General features: G+C 44.9%; 1 long non-coding RNA gene across 4 annotated transcripts in view; it reads left to right on the top strand.

Moving 5' to 3' along the window:
• Positions 1 to 2,459: 2,459 nt before the first annotated feature.
• The window catches only part of LOC146060771 (uncharacterized), a 110,009-nt gene continuing 89,216 nt past the window's right edge, over positions 2,460 to 23,252 (top strand). For 3 of the 4 annotated variants that reach the window (XR_014470475.1, XR_014470474.1, XR_014470473.1), the window contains exons 1-4: positions 2,460 to 2,701; positions 5,402 to 5,604; positions 20,819 to 20,963; positions 21,743 to 21,911. This is a non-coding gene — a long non-coding RNA (uncharacterized LOC146060771). The remainder of the gene's footprint in view (positions 2,702 to 5,401; positions 5,605 to 20,818; positions 20,964 to 21,742; positions 21,912 to 23,252) is intronic. The other variant, XR_014470476.1, reaches the window with a different exon arrangement.

Raw genomic sequence — 23,252 nt, 5'->3', positions numbered from 1 at the left:
GCTGGAACAGAACCCAGGACTGGACCAAGCAGGTGCTACGCATCTAAGGCTGTGAGGGAAAGAGGGAGGCGAGAAACCAGGGTGGGTGCCGTGGGCGTTCGCGGGTGTGAAATGCACCCTTTAAATGAGTACCTGTCCTGCACACAACAATCTCGCGCTTCTGCTGCTTGAAAAGTTCTCTTTAGTCACATGGGTGTGAGGTCATCTGAGGATAACGGGTCACATGGGGGAGGAGTTGAGGACATCATCTTAGATCCTTTCCACGAAGGGCAACTAGCCGCTACCGGGCAGGCAGTGTCCCTTGTGGGGGGGCAGTTGGGTTGTCAGCCGGTAAATAGACGCTGTGTGCATGCGTCCAGAGGGGCTGTGGCATGGCCAGATGCTCCCAGAGCCTCTGAGCCAGCAGGAAAATGGGGGCATGGCCTAGCGCAATGCTGCAAATTGTAAGCCATACCCCCTTTCCAGCAGTTCACCCCCCCAAATATTGGCGCACGTGGGTAGGGATGGCCATCGTTGCCATTGCCCTCGATGGTTGCCATCAATGGCAATTCTGCAACTGGCCATCGATAGTGCTAAACTATGCAATGGCTGACCATCGATATTTTTACATATCGATGGTCATCCATTGTATTTGATTGATTGGCCTGTGGGCCAATCAAAACACGGGTGCGGGGCTTCACGGGTGTCGGGGGCGGGGATATGCTCCGTGTCCCGTCGCATTGAAAAAAAAAAAAAGCAAAACATCGTTTTACTGTTCCATCGATGGAGGGAAACCATCTGGTTCTCCCCCCATCGATGGCAAAAGTATTCGACATCGGCCATGAACCATCGATGATTTCAAATCATCGATGGTCGATGGCCATCCCTACACGTGGGACGGAAATTTAGGAGATATGCACAACATGATGTAAAGAGTAGTGTAACTGGAGGTGGGAGTCCGGGCTGAAAAGTGTTCTGGTGATATGTGTCTCGCTGGGAGCGTGGCAGCATCAAGTACTGTACACCCAGGGTGAGCAATATACAGTGGCGCATCCAAACTGATCCCTCCATCCACACAATATGCATCCTCCCATCCCTCTGTGCCACCTACCCACCACGGGGCATCCTCCTCATCCCTGTGTGCCACCTACCCACTACAGGGCATCCTCTGCATCCCTGTATGCCACCTACCCACCAGAGGGCAGTGTGTGTATGTGGTATCCCCACTGGGCTGGTACCCTGCCAGGTCTGTTAATTAAAAATTGTTTGGCTCACATTTTTTTTTTAAATCTGGTAAACTGCTGGCTATTTTTTTTTTTTGTTTATGTTAGAGGGCACATTGTGTGTGTTTGTATCTGACACTGTGGGAACATATGTGTATCTGGCACTATTGGGGGCATATGTGTATCTGGCACTATTGGGGGCATATGTGTATCTGGCACTATTGGGGGTATGTGTGTATCTGGCACTGCACTATTGGGGGCATATGTGTATCTGGCATATGTGTTTCACACCCCCATTTTCATTGGCCTCACCCCATGTGGCTACAGCTCTTAGAGCGCTGACCATGCCCCCACAGCAGAAAAAATGGGGATGTAGCCTCGCAGGAGTACCACGGTAGTAGATGAACCCCCTAATTCTCCTCTACCTCCAGTGTTGGGAGGTATGTATGCAGCATATTGGACATTGCAGTGTGTGGCATTTTGTGTCTGGGGCATTGGGGTGTGTGGCATAATGTGTAAAGGGCATTTTTTGGTTATTATGCATATTTTTTTAATTTTTTATTTAAGTAGCTCTTCGGGCAATTTATTTCGTCACGAGTAGCTCCCGCCCCCAAAAAGGTTGGAGACCACTGATCTAACTCTATGCTCACTTGGAGTGAAGAACAAGTGGCTTTAAAAAAAAATTTGATCTTTTGCTTGTATCGACTTTTTTTAATGACAACCTAAAGCCTGTTGAACGTTTTAATGTTTTGACGTATTGCCTGTCGACCAATAGTGGTCGACCTATTGACTGTTGACTTAGTTACTGTAGAGCAATCAACCATATTCCAAAAAGCCTGCATCTAGCTGCAATGTTGGCCTTACCTTATATGGGCAAAACATGCTCGCCACGATCATCGGAGTTCCATCCAATCGCTTTTCTTCTGCTCAGCCCCCTCAGAGGAGATCACACAACAGGGGACCCGGCTGGGGTTTTGTCCTGCCAGCCACTCCAGCCAGCATACTCCATCTATTGTATTCTAGTGAGTGTGTTCATATAAAGTGGCTAAAACCCCTCGTGATTGGTAGATAACGCGCCGCCCACATAGACCCATCACTGCGGTACAATCCTCACAGAGGGCTGATCATATGTCACAAAGGCGCATACCGCGGACGCAGTGGGAGGTGCTCGTGGAAAAGCCGTTAGGCGGGATAAGCGTTGCTTGATGTGATGGGCGTGGTAGACGGTGACGCTGGAGACGTTCCCGGTGGGCGTGGTCAGACGCTGGGATGACGCGGACGGTCTTGGCTACGGTAACACGCGCCGAGTGACGCTGTGTGCTGAGCTGACTCTGAGCCAGGTGATCCTCTGGCAGGAGAGAGCGTGAGCGGAGCAGGTGCTACCGGAAAATGCATGTCAGGGCTGAGCGACAGTGTCTGAAATAGTGACTGACACTGATTGCTCTGAATTGCTTTTGACAGCTTGGCTATACTCATACCACACGCTACTGATTTCACAGGTATTTGTTAGTAGTTTATTAACTTGCTAAACACTGTGTACATTAACTAAGCAAATTGGTTTATTTTGTATTCGGAACAACCTAATTAATTTGGAATACACACATGACCAGCGGTGGGGATGCTGGCGGAGGTCAGTATACTACCCCTTTCACACCAGCCTAAATTCCCGGTTTGAGTCCGGGAACAACCCGGTACTACCTCTGGTGTGAAAGGTACCCGGGACAAATTACCGGGCTAATTTGCCGGCAATCCAACCCTGCTAGGTAGCAGGGTTGTTCCCGGGTCCAACCCAAGAACCTGGTGTGAATGGGTAAGAGTATATTTACCCGGGTTGCCAGGTCCTCTGTGTCCTGTCCAGCCGGAAATTGACGCAGGCGGCGGGCGCAAATGACGGGACAGCTGGTGGATGATGATGACACAGCTCTCCGGCGGCAGTGAGGGCGCCGGAGAGCTGCGTCATCTTCATCCGCCGCCTGTCCGTGATTTGCGCCGTCGCCTGTGTGGAATCTTGGCCTGTGCGGAGGACCAGCAACCGGGGTGAGTATTCTCCCCACCTACTGTCCACCTCCGCCGCCGACCTCCTCCCCACCTCCTGCCAGCCTCCTTCCCGCCCCCTTCACACACCAGAAAATGCAGGGACATTTCTGGTGTGAATGGGTCCAAACCCGGGAATGTTCCTGCTTGTCCCGGGAACTGAATTCCCGGGTTTGTCCCTGCATTTCTGGTGTGAAAGGGGTATTACTTTTACCCAGCCCTCCCCTAGCCCTTCCATCCTATAGTCTTAACTCCTCCATCCTCCCGCAGTCTGATACTCCCCCAACCACCATACCATGCTGCCTAAAGGAGCCTAAACATTTGATTTGCAGAGCGATCTGTCAGGACTAGTGTTCTCCAGTGAGTCCTGGAGAACACTGGTCCTGACCAATTAATATACAGTACACTATAGCCCCCACACATGTAACGATGTAGGGGCATTTTGCAAACATTTTTTGAAAATGCCCATATATCGCTACGTGTGTAGGCCCCATTAGCCTAATCTCCCGCCCTGCAGCCCCTAAGTCTCCTGCTAGTGCCTAACCCTGTCTCCCCAACTCTTGGCCTCAGTCACGCTAACTCATCCAGCATACTTAAGATTGGGATACTGGCAGCACTCACTCTGGAGGAAAAACAATGGTGCAATGTCCAAAATTCAGTAATAGAAAAAGCACATACCTCCCCCATGTACAGGAAGGAGACCATAACCAGCACTCGTTTTGGTTAGGTGAAACAAATTCAACTGGAGTCCATCCAGTCTTCATCAGTGATATACCACATTGCACAGTTACAGTTTATATAGCACAAATAAAGGCACCAATCCCACCTTCCACATTATGGTGGGGAGCTGTCACTCAGCACCCAGGCTGGCTTTCCGTGGGGCTTGTGGTTTTGAATGCTGTGGTCAGATAGAGGTTGAGTCATAGAGAATCCCCTGGAACGCTGTTAGCGATGTGGTGCCGCCACTAGATACCTGTGTGAGGATCATGGCAATGCAACATTCTACTTGAAAAAGTGGCTAAATGATCGCACATGGAGCGCCGGATGCAGGGAGCACAGAGGTTGGGAGCACGGAGGTGTGTTACAATGAGCCCTTGAATCCCGTGGGACAGTCAGAGGACTCATAAAAGACATGGATGTTTTGTAATTAAAATGGGATATCGGCCTAGATCATATTGGTGGCATGGCTGTGTCGTTTTTCAATTCATTCACACTGTGTATGCTACAATTGCTCTCACTATGGAGGTCATTCTGGTTGACCTCCATAGTGAGCCAACTAAACGCCGCACGAATGCCTGCCCCCCGCTCGCACAGCAAATGTCCCCGCACGCATGCGAATGGATGTATTCCATAAATATCCATTTGCAGCCTTGTGTGCGGGGCCGAAATCTTAAGCCCTTGCAAATCTAAGTCACTCTCTGGTGCTTCAGATTTGCAGCTCACATCTACGTGAACAGGGCGGGAAGCTGACATACAGATGGAGCCGCCATTGTTCATTGCCGGCACCCGCCAGATCGTCCCCTCTGGCGAGCACGGGGACGCGTGTCCTAGTATCACGGCTGCTGGGCAGCGTCTCTCTGCCTGTCTCTGCTTCGGGGAGAGGGGTAGGGGGTCGGGGCAGCAATGGGGACTGGTGGGGGAAGCGTCAGCGGGTAGCTCTGTTGTCACGGGGCGCACGAGCGTCTCATGCGCACGTGCCCCCTGGCAGGAGCCGGCCGCTGGCAAGGACGACAGCGGTTCCATCTGTATGGTGATGTCATCTGCCCACCCCCAGCACCAGGGTCACTCCACTATTAGCATGGGAACGTCCAGCGTTTGCATGGCAACGCCCATAAAATTATGGGTGTTCCCATGGTCGTGGTCCGCCACCCCCTGCCGTGGGAACGGGCCGGCGACTATGCAAGTCGCCGTGTCTGTTCGCATACAGAGCATGCACATGTGCATAAATATGTATGCACAGAACCAAGACATCACTCCCCCGTGCGATCGTGCAGGGAAGCGAATATCATGAGCCTCCTACAGTATGTGTGACAATTATTCACTTGCTCAGCCATGCTGTAAATAAATGCTTTATCAGTAATCTTGGAAATGGCTCCAGAAACCGAAATGCGTTGGTTTCAGACGTTAGACGAACACCCCACAGTGACACCATCATCTGCCCACAGCCTATCTGCACGGTGAGAAGCACCAGAGGGGAGAGAAATGCGAGAGCTCACAAAAGCAGGGATGGACACGAAGAACTGACAGCTGTCCGCGCCCGCCGTCTAGATCAGGACAACTAACAACATCCACCGGCAAATTATACCCCCACATGGGAAGACCCTGCAGACCTGCAAGGCAACAGCAAGCCTCTTTGAGACACCTAACCGTGAGTGTGGCAAATACTGCACAGAGAAGAGTCTGTTCAGTGGGACGCCGCTGACAGCTCTAAACTGACGCTGAACTTAAAAAAAGAGACTTTGGGTGGTACTCCCGATGGAAGAAATAGCGGCGGGCGCCTATTCAATGCTGGCTTGCCCGACAGCATTGAAGAGGCAGATCAACAGAACGGGCCTGACTTCAAAAGCTGTTGGGCCCGTTTTGCTGATAACGGCCATGAATTGTTGCATCTCGACAATCCAAGGCTGGAAGTGGCCATCCATGGTTTCTGAGACCCACCCAAAAAACACCTGGGCACACCTGTGTTTTTACAAACACACCCTGAAAATACTATGGTGGAAATTTAATAAGAATATGATTTTTCGTATTAATACGAATGAATATGGCTGGAGCTGTCAACGGTCTTAACATATAGGGGGTTATTCTAGTCCATTCTTTCTGACAAAATCCTTCTTAGATGGACAAAACCATGTGCACTGCAGGTGGGGCAGATGTAACTTGTGCAGTGAGAATTAGATTTGGGTGGGGTTTTTCTTCAAAGTGAGAACTATATTGAAGTATAAAATCATGCAGTCAGTATTTACCCTGCACAGAAACAAAATAACTCACCCAAATCTAATTCTCTCTGCACATGTTACATCTGCCCCCCTGCAGTGCACATGGTTTTGTCCATCTAAGAAGGATTTTGTCAGAAAGAATGAACTAGAATAAACCCCATAGTGTGGTGTGCCAGACTTTGGGACTCACCAGTATTAGCAGGCAGTTCTTCATCAGGAACTACATCCAAGAATTCCATACCTTCAGTACTTTCTTCTTCCATACTTCCTTCTCCTTCATACATGATAGATCCCACTAAGGTGTTATTAGTGGAGTCCGTTTCAATATTAACTTTATGCGAATGAAGATCAAACACCAAGAGCTGCTAACTGTCAAGTGAGTTTGCAGCAAAGACAGGGGCCTGGACAGTGAGCAGGGTTATATAGTAACAAATCCTATTATGACATCATAATGACAGGGTTCTTTTTTTTTTTTACGAATATTTTTTTTTTTATTTTCAATTCTGCAGAACAATACATTTACCACTTTCTGTGGTCCACAAATAATCACATATAACATTCAGACATATAAGTACAAAAAATAAAAGTACACCTTCATATCTGATACATAAAAGGGTAGGCGATCCGGCCAAGGCTTACGTTATTCTTTATATTCTGCTTGAGTATTATTATTCCTTCAATTTCTTACTTAGTTTGTTGTTCTATAGTGAACTTGAGTTCTTAACCTTTATATCTTATAGCATATGTCCACTTATTCATTTTTTACCGCATTCCCTGGTCGGAGTCGCCTCCCCTGTACATCTTTTGTCACATTAACAATCCTATTTCTACAACAACCTCTTGTTCATGGAGTTATACTCGTATTCCACATTCTTCCCAAAGGGGCGGGTAGATGTAATTTCCCTATTTCCCTATTTAAAGAGAGTGTGTCCAAGCTTTGACAGTATTGGTTATCACCCTACCCCAAGTTAGACATTTCCCTTTGCTTCCCCATTTGGGCCAAATTAGTAAACAATGGGAATGCCCATATCTGACCAAGTAAAAAATTTATAGAACCCATAAACCCTAGATCCCTAACAAAATAGGCCTATCTATATTTTGCTATGAATTATAGCCTTTTAGTTATAATTATGATTTTTATATATCTGTGTATCAGCTATCTAGAGACAAGACATACAAACACAACAATAACAAACACACATCACATATAGAGGGTAGAAAGGTAGACGGGGGGGGGGGGGGGGAGAGTAGCCATCTTCATTGACTGTATTATTTTCCTGGACCGAATTATCCGTATTTGAAGAGGGGGAAGGGGCATGGGGGGAGGGGGGGGGGGGGTTGGAAGGGGGGGGGTGTTTTGAGGTTCATTCTCGGAATTTTCCTAGAATAGACTTTACTTTCCCCTTTTATGTACCCTATCTTAATTACCTAGAGCCCTAACTCTTACTTCAAAGTCCCTTTTCTTTACCTTTCCCTTTTCTTTTCCTTTTTTCTTTACCTCCTTCCCCTTTCCTTTTCTTTTCAATCAATCGGCAGATTATGGTATATTAACCATGGGGACCAGGTTTCTTTAAAATTTCCATTTTCTCTTCCACCATACTAGAAAGATGTTCCATATGGTACAAATGCCAAATCATTTCCTTTATTGCAATTTCGGCTGGTGCCTTTTCCGTCTTCCAGTTAACCGCTATTTTAATTTTTACCGCACTCAACACATGCCAGATGAACTTTTGTATAGGATATCTCACCCCTGGTGTATTCATGGGGAACAGCATGTACTCTGGTGCCTTGGGGAGTCTAATACCAACAACTTGATAAATCAAGTCTGAAGTGAATCTCCAGGTTTCCCGGATTCGGGGGCATTCCCAAAAAATATGTATTAAATTGCCACTGTGCCCACAATTCCGCCAGCAGCAATCTGTTGTCCCTGGGTATATACGTTTTAGTCTGTTTGGGGTTAGGTACCACCGGGAATATATTTTAAAAGAGTTTTCCCTAAATCTGATGGATTGCGAGGACGATATCAAGTTTTTTCTAATTTTGGCCCAGGTCTCTAATTGAAGCTGTTTTCCTAGTTCCTTCTCCCAAGATAATTCATGTAATTCTCGGCATTGCCTCCCATGATACAGCAAGAGTTGATATGTTATTGAGATCAGTCCCTTAGATATTGATCTCTTCTGGCATAGGTCTTCAATTTTTGTTCCCGGCTGTGATCTTTGTTTTTGTTGAGTGCGGGAAAAATAACTTTGTATCTGTAGATACTGATAGAACCCCAGGCCTGGAGCCCCATATTTACCTCGTATCTCGGCTAATGATAATAGCCTGCCTTCTATTGCCAGTTCATTAATGAAAAAAATATCTATTTTTGCCCAGATCTTTTTAAATGCATTCTCCTTACTCAGAGGAAATTGGGGGTTATCCCTCAGTGGGAGCAGTCTGGCGGGAACAGCGGTCAATTTATAGTCTTTATTTAATTTATCCCATAGGGATAAGGAAAACTCAATAATGGGGCATTTCTTAACCATGCTGGGTCTCATAGTCTTTGGTATCCAGGGTAGTGAAGCAATTGAATGCACATTTAATAGTTCCGACTCCAATTGGGCCCATCTACGTGTCCCCTTACTGGAGTGCCATAGAATCATTTGGGAGAACTGTGCTGCAAAATAATAATATCTTAAATTTGGGACTCCCAGTCCACCCTCCTTAGTCCCCCTTTGTAGGGTTTTCAGGCGTACCCGTGGTCTCTTACCCAGCCACAAGAAGCACGACATCAAGTTATGCCAGCTTTTGAAAGTTGATGCCGGGATCCTTATGGCTAGGGATTGGAACAAGTAGAGCATTCGCGGCAGAATGTTCATTTTTAACACATTTGCTCTTCCCGTCCATGATAGCTGTATCTTAGACCATCCCTTAAGGTTTTCTGTGATTTCTGTTATTAATCTGGGGAAATTTGCGTTATATAATTGATGGTAGTTATTTGTTAAATTTATTCCTAGATATTTAATTTGTTGTTTTTTCCAATTGAATGTATATAATGCTTCAATCCTCTCTTTCACCTCCGAAGGGAGGTGGAGCTCTAATACTTCTGTTTTTTCCCTATTTATCTTAAAGTTAGATATTGTACTGAACTCCTGAATAACCTCAAATAATTTTTTTAGGGACTCTAAAGGGTCGGCTATGGTCAAAAGTATGTCATCGGCATACAGTGCCGTTTTGTATTCCTCCGCCCCAATTTTAATACCTTTTATTTCCTTCTCGTTTCTTATTATGGCTGCTAAAGGCTCGATCATTAGAGCAAATATCATAGGGGAGAGGGGGCACCCTGGTCTTGTTCCATTCCCTATTGCAAAGACAGGCGATTTAAGGCCATTAATGGATACCTTTGCCACCGGGTTCCCGTATAAGGCCTGAATGCCAACCAAAAACCTTCCCCCGATTCCAAATCTCGGGAGGAGGCTGTTCATATATGGCCAAGAGACCCTATCAAAGGCTTTTTCCGCGTCCAAACTCATAATGAGGGACGGGATTTTTGCGTTATTGATAAAAGCAATCGTATTGATTGCTCTCCTAGTATTCTCAAAAGCCTGTCTATTAGGGATAAAACCCACTTGATCTGGGTGTATTAATGAAGTGATTACTCTAGCCAATCGGTTTGCCATGATCTTAGCGAATAGTTTAAGATCTGAATTCAGTAAAGATATCGGCCGATAATTACTGCATAAGGTGGGATCTCGATCGGGTTTAGGTATGACTATTATCTCTGCTGTAGTTGTTGCAGAGTCCCATGGTTGCCCTTCTAGAATCGAATTAAATAATGTTTTTAGTTGGGGGGTAAGGATCTTGCTAAATTTTTTATAATATATGGCCGAAAAGCCATCCGGACCAGGTGCCGAGGCATTTTTTAATGTTTTAATACTTAATTCAATTTCTACTTGTGTAATAGGGGCATCTAATATGGCTACCTGAGAATCGGTCAAGGTTGGTAACTTACCTAGTGATATAAACCTGTCAAATCGGTTTTTAAATTCCTCCTTATTTATTATATTCGGTATATTATAGAGTTTGTAATAAAAATCTCTAAAGCACTGGGCCATCGCTCGAGGGTCTTGAATTAAATTGTTCTTGGCATCCCTAATTGCGAACACTCGGTCTCTCTGTCTTCGCTTCTGAATACGATGCGCCAGAAGCGAGTCCGCTTTATCCCCTTTCGAATAAAACTTATATTGCAACCATTTCATTGTTTTTGCTGTTTTTTCTGAGTATAATTGAAATAATTGATTTTTTAACGTTAATAGGTTACTAAGTAGGCTACGTTTAGGATTTTTTTGATGTCTTACTGTCAACTCCCTAATTTGTTGTTCTAGATTCATAGTTAGTTTTTCATCTTTTATTTTTTGCATTTTAGTTAATTTCATTATCTGGCCCCTTATCGTCGCTTTGTGCGCTTCCCAAACTATTGTGGGTGGCATATCTATCGTATTATTCATTTCAAAGAACTCTACTAGGGCTTTTTCTATCTCTTTGCTATGTTCTTTTTTTGAGAGTATTGACGCATTAAGTCTCCATTTAAAATACGTTACCTCCACTCTACCTATTTGAATGGCTAATGAGACCGCCATATGGTCTGACCATACCACTGGGGTGACCCATGCTTTCACAAGGTCCTCTGTCAGCTTTATGTCAACCAGAAAGAGATCTATTCTGGAGTATACCTTATGTGGGATGGAGTAGTGGGTATATGTGCCCTCATTAGGGTATAAGACCCTCCAAGCGTCATACAGGCCACTTGAAGTTACTTTTTCCTTCAGTCTTTTAGATTCTTGAATTACTGAATAACTTGGCGGGTGGTCTGCTTTCCTATCCCATTTTAGGTCCATAATTGCATTGAAGTCTCCCCCGATAATTGTTTTACCCCTTGCTATTTTATTAAACTGTTTAAAAAAATCGACATAGAACATCTTTTGTTCCGCATTGGGGACATAAACCGATGCCACTGTTATCAGATTATTCCCGATAGAGAGGACTAAGATATTAAATCGTCCTTTGAGGTCTTCATACGTTCTTTCTACTTTATAGGGGAGGGATTTATGGAGCAGTATGGCTGTGCCTTTTATTTTTTTTATCACAGGTGGCATAGTAGCCGTCTGGGAATAATTGTGATTTCAGTAGTGGATGTTCTCTTTTAAAATGAGTTTCCTGTAAAAGGAGGATCTTTATTTTTTGTTTCTTAAAGAACTGTATCGCCATTGCTCTTTTGCGGGGGGAGTTAAGGCCATTAACATTTAATGACATTACATTCAGAGTCATGGCGGGTCCCAAAAAAGTTTTCTTATCCGATATTGATAGCCTATGCACTCATATTTGTCCTGAAAACACCCTAAGGGAAGGAAGGGACTTTTAGGGGCAAGTTTAAGGGGACATACAATTAGACACACAAACATAAAAACACCACACAGACATACAACATATGATGCGTCTCGGCGCATCCTCTTGTCCGTTAGTTTTCTCTTAAACGGATACCCAACCTGTATTTGTGGTGATCTCTTCACCCAGGCACATTTTTGCCTTACAGTTTGGGGGATCATAAGGGGGAGGCGGGGGGAGTCGGGCAGAAACTTAGATATTTGGAACTTATAAAGCTATTCTACTTATCCCAACCGTTGCTTTCCCGAATTATATATTTTTTTTTTGTTGTTGAGACAAGAAAAAAAAAAAAATTAAATACAAAAAAAAAATTAAAATAAATAAAATAAAAATAAAAAATAATATGTGCGTCAGATATTTATTTGAGGCTGGGGGATATAAATTCAGATATCCTCTGGTCAGCGTTGATGCCCTATATCCTTTAGTTTCATTAAAAAAAAAAAAAGAATCCTAACTTAACGTCCAGCTTTTATTCTATCCTGTTTTGCTTCCAATACAGCAAGGCGAAACATTCGTATTCAATTGTTTAATACCCCTTTTCTTATACTTATAAGGATCCGAAGGATCTAAAAGTGATTTAATATTTATTTAGTGTTTACCTCCCCCTTTTTTTTTTTTTTTTTTTCCCCTCTTCCCCTTCCCTCCTCCCTCCCCTCCCCCCCTCCCCTCTTAAGTGTGTGCTATATGTGTGTGATTATTCCCTGTAACATCTTAACAGTTCTCTAGAACAATGAGGTATATATATGTATATGTATATATAATGACAGGGTTCTATAGTAACAAACGCTATTATGACATCATAATGGCAGCCTCCCCGTCTTAATTTTTTTTCTCAATAAAGTTTTAATAGTTTTGAACAAAAAAAGAAACACTTGAAGAATTAGTCTTTTTGTCGCATATTTATCTTATCATGTCTTTTGTATTGATTTCCAATATTGTAATTAATTATTTAATTAATTGTGCTAATTAACTGAACTAGATTTTGACAATATACCACTAGAATTGTCTGCCAATTATAAAAGAACTATGAACTATGAAAAGTCCTACTGTGGGGTAGATGTATGAAGCAGTGTTAGGGAGGAGAAGTGATCCAGAGGAGAAGTGGCCCATGGCACCCAATCAGCTGCTCTGTATCATTTTATATTATGCAAATTATAGATGTTACTTCCGTGCTGATTGGTTTCCATGGGCCACTCCTCTTCTGGCTCACTTATCCTCTCTGATCATACATCTGCCCCATGTTACTTATGTGTCTATCTGTCTAGAGCTGCGAGTCAACAGAATCAGATCAAGTGATTGATTTATCAGTATTCGCATTCTCAGATGTGGATGTGCTTTTATAATATTGACCCAATCCTCAGTGTGATAATTGATTACAATGCACAGATGTATCAACAATCGCATGCAGGGGCAGAGCTTGTGAGAAAGCATCGTGCATGCGTAGGGCATCTCCAGTGCAGGGGGGAGTGGGGGGCTACCAAGCTGCTTGGGGCAAAAAATTAAGGGGGTGTTGCAGTACTAGACCATGCCCCATCTGTACTATACCATGCCCACTTGTGTTGTACCTGTTTATTGGGTCCTGCATATCACCCAGGCCCAGCAGTGTCCTGCTGTGTGTATGTCTGGTGGGGGAGCAGTTGAGAGTCTAGAGATGCCTAGGAGAGCAGCTGGGAAAATATGCTGCGTGCATGCGCACATCAGTCAGATCCGTACAGGCTGCAGTGTAAAAAAAAGAAAATAGCAAAATAAAGAAATAATTTTAAAATACGGCGTGAGGTCCCCCCTTCACGGCCGTAACCAGCCCCAGGCTCAAAGAGCTGGTCCTGGTTTTAAAAAAATGAGGGGACCAACTGAATAGGGGGTTCCCCGTATTTTGTAAAACCAGCACCAGGCCCGGTACTGGTTTCGGCCGCGGTACCTTATATAATAAGTGTCCCCCGGCTGTGACATTACCCTGCTGGCTGGTTGGACCTGGTGCTGGTTCTTAAAATACGGGGGACCCCTACTCGTTTTGTCCCCCGTATTTTGGGAACCAGGACCGGCCATTGCACCTGGTGCTAGTTTTAAAAAATACAGGGAACCCCAACAACATTGTTTCCCTGAATTTTTTTAAACCAGGACCGCCTCTGTGAGCCTGGGGTTGGTTACAGTTATGTGGGGGGCACCTGACGCCGTTTTTTAAATTATTTATTTTTCTTTTACACTGAAGCCTACACGGATCTGACTGATCTGTGCAGGCTTCTGCCAAATACGCCAGGGGAATGAAATGTATTTGAATGAAGTGGCCGTATTTATATAAATTAGGAATCACCATTCTTTTGAATGTTGATTCCTATTTGTATTCTGTCTATGGCATATACATTCGTATTTGTAAATACAAATACGAATGTGCCATGAATACGAATTAACGTATTTTCGGGATTGTAAATCCCGAAAATACGAATTTGTAAAAAAATAGGTGTATTTTTCTCTTTCAATGGTCCTGGTGACACAGCTTCACATTGGGATGTAGGAGGGTCCGTAGGAGCCAGGCACCTATCCTAAAGCTTTAGAGGGTAGGCTCCTCCCCTACTGCATCCCAGACTCTTTAGTTCGTGTTAGGTGCCCACTGTAGTGGGTTCAGGAGCAGCCGAAGAAATAGAGTAGTTAGGGAATTTTTATTATTTTATTAACTTTCACCCTAGCTAGGTAGGCACAGAGTGAGGATTCTCATTAGTGAATCCTCACTCTGATAGCGCAGCAGGAGCTGACAGAAGCGCGTCCTGTCAACTCACTGTGCACAGGTGAGACGCTGTCTGGCCTCCCTGTGCAGCGCTTACAGCTTCTTTTAAGAAGCTGCCTGGGCTCCGGAGCGCTCTGAAACCGGCTTCACGCAGGTGGGGATCATGGGGGACAGGCGCTCCGTGATGGCGGCGGCCATTTTCTGCGGAGCTTACACACTGAGCTCCTATATGAGAGGACAGCAGTGTGTTACAGGAATGTTCCGAGTGGTCCCCAGCTGAGGGGGAGATACTGGAACTAGGAAATCCTGCAATGGGAGCGGCTGTCTGGGGGTGGTTGGCGTCAAAAGTCACAGACCCCGCAGCAGCAGGGACTTGGTCTCTTCCCTCACTCTGTTTTGGCGCCATTCGGAACGCTTGTAGCGGAAGCTGAGCTGGCTTACAGATCCTGACAGAGTGATTGGATTTCCTGGGCATCGCTTTCCCCATTCTGAAGACTACAGACAGCTAAGTGACTGATACACTGTATATAATACCTGTATATTTAATGCACTGTGACTGTGTTGTTTGAGAACATCATGTCTGAGCAACAGTCTGTTGTTTTGGGGGAGGGAGCCTTAAATGCATTGAGCGCTTGCAGTGGTTGTACACTGAAATTTGTCCCTGAGCAGATGGCCAGGGGGGGCTTATGTATTTCTTGCGCTGCTGTGAAACCCATGGGGAGTGAACTCCAGAGGGTAGTGCTATCGGAACCTGTGTGGGCAAGTCCCTGGGCAGGTCTGTTAATGCTTTGGTGCATTGCTGGACAGGCAGAGTGATGTGCTGGTAACTTCTCCTATACCATTGCCATTCTCTCAGCAGTCCTCTGGCTCCTTGCCTCTGACCCAGACAGATCCTGTCTTATTATGCAGGATACTGCTAAGGGATTCAGCAGGTTTAATTACTTGTTGGACAAGTTTGATGGTGATTCTGTGGGGACCCCTAAAAGGTCTTATTCAGTGCCATGTTAGCTGCTGATGAGGAAGGAGAGTATTCAGGGTGATGTTTCTGAAGAGTCCTCAGCCTCAGGGGTGGAGGATTTGATTACTGCTGTTAAACAGGCATTGAATTTGTCTGTGGAGGATAAAACTCCTGCAAAGGGTGTTTTTTAAGAGACAGCGTAAAGAAACTTACTTTCCCTGCAAAGGGGCCCGGAAAACCTCTGATAAAAGGCTTCAGATGCATAAAAGATTTTTAAGCCTGTACCCCATGCCTGAGGCGCATGCTGACCTCTGGGAAAAAGTCCCAGTGGTAGATGCTTCTGGGGCACGTTTGTCAAAAGCCACTGTGCTACCAGTACAAGGGGGAGAGCGTTTAAGGAACCCGTAGACAATAGGCTGGAGGGTAACCTCAAGGCAATATTTGAAGGGGTGGGATACACCCTACACCCTCTGATTGCTTCAGCCTGGGTCTCTAAGGCCATGATCGTGTGGGCCAGTAATTTGTGCACTATTTTACTCGCTGACCCTTGTGTGTTATTGCTTGCGGAGAAGCTTAAAAGCAGCTGCAGAGCATGTACTGGAGTTTGAGGAGGAAGCTCTCAAAATGGCTGCCAGAGTTTCCACAGTGTATGTAAATGCCAGGAGAGTGCTCTGGCTTAAGGCTTGGGAGGCAGATTATGTGTCTAAGAAAGCCTTAGAGGCATTAGCTTTTAAAGGAAAGCTTTTATTTGCTTCTGAACTGGAAGAGTTTATTAGCAGGACACAGGTGGCAAAAGTACTTTCCTGCCAGCCCCTGCAGCCAAAGCAGACACCAAGGTTTTCTGGTTTCAGGCCGTCCTTTCGGCCCTCCCCTAGAGGAGGTGCGTCCTTTCGAGGGCAGCCCTTTAGGGGAAAGTTTCAGTCCTCCAGGGGCAAGGCCCCAAAGTCTAAATTTGGTTCTTTTCATAAGAAACCAAACACAAAAGGAGAGGACAAACCCTCTGCATGACTGCCAAGGGTTTTGCCTGGCTGTGGTCAAGGTGGGGGGACGTCTGACACTGTTCAAAGACGCATGGGCATTGTTAGACCGGGATTCTTGGGTGTTAGAAATTATAACCCAGGGTTACAGAATTCCCTTCAAAGGTCTTCTTCCAAGAAGATTTATTCCCACGCCAGTACCAAAGGAGGCTCGGCTCCATACAGCTCTCTTGGGAGCGGTTCATTCTCTTATAGAGAAGGGTGTGGTGATCCCGGTTCCCAGAGCGGAGTTGAAAAAAGGCTTTTGTTTCACTCTGTTTCTGGGGCCCATACCAGACGGGTCTTCAGACCGATTCTCAATTTAAAGTCATTAAATATCCAATTGTGGGTAGACCATTTCAAATGGAGTCTCTACGGTCAGTGCTGCTAAGCCTGGACCAGGGAGAATTTTTGGCGTCCATGGATGTCCAGGACGCGTACCTTCATGTTCTTATCCAACCCAGAACATCAGGCTCTATTGAGGTTTGTGATAGGAAACCTGCACTTGCAATTCCAGGCGTTGCTCTTCGGCCTGGCCACAGCGCCAAGGGTATTCACCAAAATAATGTCTGTAATGGCGGCTGTGCTTCGACTGAGGGGAATCACGGTGATTCCATATTTGGACGACCTGCTGTTCAAAGCGTAGTCAGCAGACATGTTGAAGAGTCACTGGGCAGAAGCCATCAGGTTTTTGCAGGCTCACGGCTGGCTTTTAAATTTACTAAAGTCTCAGTTGGTGCCGTCACAGAGACTCCAATTCCTGGGAGTTGTTCTGGATACCCACCTACATCGGGTATTTCTACCAGAGGCAAAGGCCAGGGATCTGGCTGCCTTGGTCCAGGAGATCCTCGGGTCTCAGAGCACATCAGTATGGAGGTGCTTTGAGCTGCTGGGGAAGATGGTGGATTCTTTCGAGACGTGGCAGTTGGCCAGGTTCCACTCTCGAGTGTTCTAGTGGAACATTCTGACAGCTTGGTCAGGACAAATAGTGTTGTCTTCAGAAACTCGATCCTCCCTGAAATGGTGGACGGAGGTGGATTCCCTTCAGTGGGGTCGCTACCTGCAGTCCTGGAGCTGGCTGGTAGTCACTACCGATGCCAGTCTCAGGGGCTGGGGGGCAGTAGTCTTGGACCTGCGTCTGCAAGGCTTGTGGACCCCAGAGGAGTCTGCCTTGCCAATCAATATCTTGGAACGGAGAGCTGTGTGGAAGGTGATTTCTCTGGCGGGAGAAAGAGATTACAGAGGCTCCCTTTAAGGATTCAGACCGACAACGCCACAGCTGTGGCATATCTGAATCACCAGGGAGGCACACGCAGCAAGCTGGCTAGGTGGGAGGTGTCCCGAATCTTCTTGTGGGCGGAACAGAATGTTCCAGCATTATCAGCAATATCCATACCAGGAGTGGAGAATATAGAGGCCGACTTCCTGAGCAGGGAGGAGCTGATGGAAGGGGAACCTGAACCCACAAGTATTTCACCAGATTACACTGAGGTGGGGTACTCCGGATGTGGACCTGTTGGCATCCAGGTTCAACAATCAGGTGCCCAGGTTTTATGCCAGGACGAGGGATCCACTGGCAGAAGCAGTGGATGCCATGACTATTCCCTGGAAGGGGAATCTTCTTTATGTTTTTCCGCCAGTTCCAATGCTGGCAAGAGTGTTAAAAAAGATACAGGCCCAGACAATTCCAGTAATTTTAGGGGCCCCAGATTGGCCAAGGAGGTCCTGGTACTCGAGGCTTCAGAGATCGTCTGTGGACTCGTGGCGTCTACCTCTGAGGTCAGACCTTCTAAAGCAAGGACCGTTCAACCATCTGGATTCAGTTCGATTAATTTTAACGGCCTGGTTGTTGAAACCGCCATTTTGAGGAATAAAGGATTCTCAGAGGCGGTGGTTAACACAATGATTAAAGCCAGAAAGTCAGTGTCTTCTGCAAATTATTATAGGGTCTGGAAGACCTATATTCAATGGTGTGAAAGACAGAAGTCACACACATCACGCTTTAAATTGGCAAAATTGTTGGAGTTTTTGCAGGATGGCTTTTCCTCCGGGTTAAGCCTTCAGTCACTCAAAGTACAGATCTCGGCCTTGTCAATTTACTTCCAAAGAAGCATTGCATTATTACCGGAAGTACAGACCTTCCTGCAGGGGGTATCTCGATTGAAACCTCCCTACAAGCAACCAGTAGCGCCATGGGATTTCTCTCTGGTTCTGGAGTGTCTTCAAAAGGCACCTTTTGAACCATTAAGGTCAGCAGACCTTAAATTCCTTACATGGAAACAGGTATTTTTGTTGGCAGTGGCGTCTGCAAAAAGAGTATCGGAGTTGGGAGCATTGTCATGCAAGTATCCCTTCCTTTTATTTCATGATGATAGGGCTGTTCTTCGGACAGTACCCCAATTGTTACCAAAAGTAGTCTCGGCTTTTCATCGAAATCAGGAGATAATTCTGCCTGTGTTTCAACCCCCAGAGGGTTCAAGGAAAAGGGACAAATTGAGGAATTTGGATGTTGTGCGCACCTTGCGCGTTTATGTGGACAGAGTTAAGAGTGTCAGAAAGACTGACACCTTGTTAGTTTTGTATGACATACACAAAATTGGTTGGCCTGCTTCTAAGCAGACCATTGCTAGGTGGTTGCGCTCTGTTATAGCGTTTGCATATACTAAAGTTGGTAGGCCTGTACTTGCCATTAATGCGCATACCACCAGGTCGGTTGCCACCTCTTGGGCGGTTCGACATGGGGCCACAGCTGAGCAGGTTTGCAGGGCTGCCACTTGGTCATCTGTTCATACCTTTGCCAAATTCTATAGGTTCCATGAGTTCGCGTCGGAGGACGCATCATTCGGGCGAGCAGTGATGAGAGCTGCAGACCTGAGCGTACCCACCCAAAGGACCGGCTCTGGAACGTCCCAATGTGAAGCTGTGTCACCAGGACCATTAAAAGAGAAATAGGGATTTTTGTAAGAACTTACCGTTCGAATCCCTTTCTCTGATATGGTCCTGGTGACACAGCGATCCCTCCCTTACGCTCAGTAAGTATGCCAGGTTCATGATGTGTCATGTTATATGGTTAAAAGTTATTTTTGAAAAATGTGCATATAATGTGTGCAAGCGTTTGTACTGAGTTAATGTATTCCAGTGGCTTTGAAAGATTGAACTGAAGAGTCTGGGATGCAGTAGGGGAGGAGCCTACCCTCTAAAGCTTTAGGATAGGTGCCTGGCTCCTACGGACCCTCCTACATCCCAATGTGAAGCTGTGTCACCAGGACCGTATCAGAGAAAGGGATTCGAACGATAAGTTCTTACAAAAATCCCTTTTTGTATACGAATACACCTATTTTCTCCGAATCTACCTTGGTAAATGTCCCCCAGTATCTATAAATTCCAGCTACATATGCTTATACACATTTTTCTCCATAAAGATTTCTCCCTAGTCCTTTCTTGGTGAAGTCATACCACCAGTAGCTCCCATAATTCCACAGGGAGAGAAAGAGAAACTACTGTAAAGTAGTTGAACATATTAATTATCTTTCTATTAAGCAACACCCTGGAAGAAAAGGGGTCTGTGACGTCTACCATACTTTTTAAAGATTATTCAATACGCAAACCCCTTCAAGTAATGCTAAAGGTGCCCACACACTTGAAAGATCTGTGATCTTAAGATGTGCACATAAATTAGCCTTGAAATCTTTTGTCCGTCCTGGATAAAAGATTTCAGGCAAGCGCACATCTTTACCAAAGATTTTTCTTAAGATCCTGTGTGCGTTCCTATGGATCTTTTGTTAAATCTTCCGATCTTTCATGCAGCATGCAAGATCAGAAGATTTAGCAAAAGATCCACAGAAGCGCGCATCGGACCGATATCGGCCGATTTTCTGACGATTTATCGGAAATCGCCAAGTCTGCAAACAAATCGTTCTAGTGTGTGGGCACCTTTACATAAATACATTATTGATATTCATTAAAAATATATATTTTTTTAAATCAAAAGACAATAGCCTCATTTACTGTAGCAAAATGTAAAAAAGTGGGGTAAAAAACAAAAAACCATAAGACTTCAAGGGAAATACAGTATGTACCATCACAAGGTCAAGTTAAAGAAATTAAAAAAAACATTCAGACTCCTGTTGGAACTTGGCCTGAGGTTAAAACATAAAACAAAGAACAATTAGGTTGATTTCTTTTTGGTGATGTACTGTAATTTTGTAGTCGGGGTCAGGACAAAACAAAATCACTCACAGACCCAATACAAGAGAGCCTCAAGTTGATGGCAGTTAACAATCCATTGGCAGGTTTTCTTTCTTTCTGGGCAGCGGCTTTCTCCTTGCAGTCCGCTGCAAATTCTCACATTAGCGATCCATGCAGAATTAGCCCCTACTGTAGATCCTCAAATTATCTTGTATGATCCTAACCAAATAGTAAGTTTCACTCTGAAACACAGGAGAAACTAGAACTGCATATTGATCCTGGGTTGCAATCTTAACTGGCAAAAATAATAACCAACCTCTTTAAACATCTATTACCAGATGTAGTCGATACTGATTGATATGGGGCAGCCCACCATGATATTATCTACAGATACTGATAAAGCTTTGGACTGAGTGATTTGGAAGTTCCTCTTTGGAGTCACAGACAGTTGTCCTTTTCCCTGCTGATCAGTGTCTTCTGCAGGTAGGTACTTTCAGCGATAGCCTGATAGCATAATGGTAGATATCATAAATTAGTCGTAGATTATCACAAACCCAGTAATTTCTTCCCAGCATTTTAACCATGCTTGTAATAAACCTTAAACAAATTCCTTTAGTGACCTTTTTTTTAACATTATTATGCCCACGTGGATAAAATGCTGTACAGTAAACACCACTTTAACCATTTAAGGATCTTGGTGCCATTCACACATCCAGACTGCATCCTATGTCACCAGGGTGTGTTCCCCATATAATTACGTTTAACATATAAAATGGAACTTCCCCTCTGTACACTATGGAGATTTCTATTATCTTCCCAATATCCACAGCCTATCCAAAGATCACTCTTTAGCCCTGTACACATGCATCGATTTTTCCCGATTTTCCTAAACGAAATTGAATGGTTTTTGTGTCACTTTCAATCTACATTCGATTCTATGCGCGCTCCCGTTTTCAGAAAATCGAACAGAAAAATCTGTGCAGCCAAGAAAATATCGAATTCGATCTAGTAAATCGAATGTGTACAATGTACCATGAATGTATATCAAATTCGATATCTAATGCCAAATCGAATGGAAAGATCTAATGCCAGATCTAATAGAAAATCGAATCTAACATTGAATCAAAAGCAAATAGATGTGTGTGTACAGGGCTTTTGATACACATCCAGAGCAATTTCCCTTTTAGTTGAAACACTTATAACTTTTGTCTGCCTCCAGCGTCAGCTCCATCTGCCCTGTATTTTGCTTCCCCTGGATCTAGACTCCTTGCCAAAGAACAAGAGGAACTCCCTCCCAGTTATTAGAGGACTCCTCCCTCCTATCTGCTTTTGCCAACTGTAACAGCCTGGCCATGCCCCCTTTGTGGTTATCATTCGCCATGTCACATATGGGAGCCACCACACGTCCGAACAGTGCTACACGGGAATATGGTATGTAAGCTTTTCAATTTCCTTAATAAAAAGCGAGAGAGTCAAATGTATCAAACCTTTACAAGAGAACAGGTGGAGAAGTTGAAATAGCAACCAATGTACTTGAAAAATGATACATTACATATAAGCTGATGGATTTATGGACAACTTCTCCACTTTAGGGGATGCAGTCGGCAGGTTGACACTAATAAGGTCGACAGTCAATAGGTCGACCACTATTGGTTGACAGGCCAAAGGTGACACATAAACAAAGGTTGACATACCTTAGGTCGACATGTTTTTTCACAATATTTTTTTTCAATAAAAGTTTTTTTTCTTCTTACTTTACTATCCAAATGGAGACAGAGTTAGATTATAATAGTGTGACGAGTGGAGGCAAGGCACCGTGCAAAGCATGGAGCGCGAAGCGAGCCATGTAACATGAAAAAGGGAGTCAGTACACTTATACAGTGTGCATGTCGACATATAAACCCAAAACGTGAAAAAATAGGATTTTAATACCTACCGGTAAATCCTTTTCTCGGAGTTCTTATGGGATACAGGGAAGTCGTTCATAACGATGGGGAAAAAAGGATATCCGAAGGAGACAGGCACATATAAAACTTTATACAGGGTGTACTGGCTCCTCCCCTCTGCTCCCCTCCCTCTAGTCAGTTAATAGAAACTGTGCCGAAGGAGAAGAACAATATGAGAGGAATATGTGTAATATTTAACGTGGTGAGATTCATCCAGCAAACCCAACATACTTTCAACATACATAGACTACTGTAGCGATCACAGAACATGGTAAGTCTAAGGGCCTTAGAACATGTCAACCATGACAACTTTTGTAACTGTGTTCCAACTGGAACAACTTGATAAGAAATTTCACCTAAGTGATAACATACACTCGTGAACAGCTGAGGTACACGATGTAAACAGTAAGGTACCTTGGTAACCTACACCCTTATGGCCGCAAGGAACAAAGGGTAGCAGGAGGACCCAGTATAGGTCCGCATCTCACCATAGTGAGTAAGGCAGAACTCCGCACAGAGGCGGGCGCCCTGTATCCCATAAGAACTCAGAGAAAAGGATTTACCGGTAGGTATTAAAATCCTATTTTCTCTTACATTCTTATGGGATACAGGGAAGTCGTTCATAACGATGGGGATATACCAAAGACATCAGAACGGGCGGGATTGTGCGGAGATTGCCGCAGCACCGCTTGCCCAAACTGAGTTTTTTCAGAGGCCAAAGCATCAAATTTGTAAAACTTGACAAAAGTGTGTTGGCCTGACCATGTAGTGGCTCTACACAATTGTAAGGCCGACACTCCTCGGGCAGCCACCCAGGAAGTCCCCA

The sequence above is a fragment of the Crinia signifera genome, chromosome 2 (genome assembly GCF_055691185.1).
Source record: "Crinia signifera chromosome 2, ASM5569118v1, whole genome shotgun sequence".
In the NCBI taxonomy this organism is placed as follows: Eukaryota; Metazoa; Chordata; class Amphibia; order Anura; family Myobatrachidae; genus Crinia; species Crinia signifera.
Note: the sequence above shows the minus strand (reverse complement) of the source record. Positions and strands in the feature narration are given on the sequence as shown.